The sequence below is a fragment of the Egretta garzetta genome, unplaced genomic scaffold (genome assembly GCF_000687185.1).
Source record: "Egretta garzetta isolate BGI_Z169 unplaced genomic scaffold, ASM68718v1 scaffold190, whole genome shotgun sequence".
Classification (NCBI taxonomy): domain Eukaryota; kingdom Metazoa; phylum Chordata; class Aves; order Pelecaniformes; family Ardeidae; genus Egretta; species Egretta garzetta.
Window position 1 is genome coordinate 2265908 of NW_009258272.1, and position 2297 is coordinate 2268204.

A 2297-nucleotide genomic window follows, 5' to 3' on the forward strand; every position below is an offset into this window, starting at 1 on the left:
GCAGGAACAGAAATACCCCCCTATTATCAATGCTGTTTTCAGCACAAATCCAAAACATAGCCCCATCCCAGCTACTATGAAGAAAATTAACTCTATCCCAGCCAAAACCAGCACACTGGGGAAATAAGAGAGGAGAAATAAGGTGATGGGGAAAAAGCAACACAAGGTGAGAACAGAGCTGAACTTAACTTAGGACTTGAATGCTTTCCTACATTGACTAAACATCCTTGATGTTCCTTGCTCCACCAACCAGAGGGAAGTGCCTGAAACTTTTTTTAACATGCTGCAGTTCTTTAAGGAGCCAAAAGCAGCGTGCGGCCCAGGCGGGTACGTCCTAGCCAGCAAGCTGCCATTGCTGTAGCCCAGCCCGTGCGGTGCATGCTTCCACCCTGCCCGACGCAAGTAGGAATTTCATAGAAATCGGCAATTTCTTTAAGGTCTGAGATCACAGCTTGAGCCTAATTATAGAAATAAATAACTGGTGACTGGAGCCATCTGTTCTTTATTTGGCAATGCCTTTCTTCTTCATGAAATTAGCACACCTGCAACCTACGCATCTTCCTGAGGATGGGTCACTCTGCCCTCTAAACCACAGACGAATTGCTGGAGCGCAGGCAACCCTCTGGAGATGTTGCTGTTTATCCTCCTTCTCCTCACCCCCAGGGGAAAATAATTAATATGCTCAATTGAGTTTCATTAGTTATTCAGGTTGAGGAAAAGCAGCCGCTAGGAGGTACAGTAGTAAACAGTTATTTATCACCATGGTTTGAACCTCATTATTGGTGCACGGGGTGGAGGGTTTGGCTCCAGCGCTCCGACAGCCAGGCTGCATCCTTACGGATGGAGCCGGAGCCTCATGGGGTGTTTGCGGGAGCCGGGGGACACGCACGCAGCAAGCAGCAGCCGCTGCGACGGGGAGCCCCAGGGGGAGCCTGGTGGCAGGGGGGCACCCAATATTGACCCCCTCTGCCCCAGCTGGCCCCGCAGGTCCCGCGCTACTGCAGCCTTCCCGCATCACTCCTCGTCTCACATCAGCAGGGTGTGGGATGGGCTAACCCAAACCCAGATAATTAATTAAATAAGAGTTTTCCCATGTCTTCAGTGGGGGTAAAATCAGGGTGTAATGTGGGAAATTCTATTTTTCTCTCTCCTTTTCTTCCCCGCTGGCACGTTTCCCTTGTTTTAATCCTTTGCATTGAGGTGTTCTTTACAACAATGATCATGGGAATGAATTTTAAAAGGATTATTAATTTTACTCTTTTTTTCTTTTCTGAGTTTGACTTTTAGCTTAAGTCAAAAATATTTCAGGTCTTTAGAGCCATAATTAGACATATTGTCCTTAACCAAATGCCAGATAATTTGTACGCACTTGAGGTAAATCTTTTGCTGGAAAGGTAGGCAAATATTGAAATATGTAATGAAAACGAAAGGAGGCATGAATAAAAAAAACCCCTACACAACTATTTTAAATCTTTTAAATTACTTTCTCTTTTCCCTCTCATTAGTAAATATTTTAGTTATCCTTGCATTGAACAAATCCTCCTTTCAGGTCCTCTGTGTGTCTTTCTCTCTCATTAACATCCTTTTTAAAAAATTTTAACAAGTCATAAAGACCTAGTTATTTTTACAATTCACATCCTATACAAGATCCAGATGCAGGGACCAGAGAGAAAGAAATAGCAGCATGTTAATTCATTCTGGGCAGGGATTTTTTTTCTTCCTACCTTTAGATGAGAGGGAGTTTTCTTTTGGCTGAAAACATTCAAAGTAAGTGCAGCACTTTGGGAAACAGCACATAAAGGGACTTTAGCAGGAGGGAGAAATGAAAAAGGATGGAAAAGTTGAGCAGTGACAGAGGTAATCAGAGAATTTACAAATTATTTTTTCTGACAATGTAGACAGCTCTAGGAGGCTGCCTTCTCTTTCAAGATAAAGTCACTTGTCATTCTGTTAGAAAAAGACAAGGGATGTGTCAGGAGTTATTTGAAATGTAAAGTATTGTTTTTAGCTTCTTTTTCTCTCATTATTGTAGTAGCAAAGTACTGCCTCTGTGCTGATGGAGAGGCTGAGATTGCAGCAGGTAAGGAGAGCTGCAGGACCAAGGGGGCTCAGAAATTCCCAAGGCTGGGATAGACCACAGAGAAAAAAGTAATTTGGGTACCCATAGTGTTGAAGACAAGGGGCAGAGGAGAAGGTTTGTAACAGGAATGAGGGGAAATGGGGATAATTAATAGCTCTGTAATGCTGATCAACTCCAGAAGTACTGTGGTCCTATAGAGCAGCAGAGGGGTAAGGGG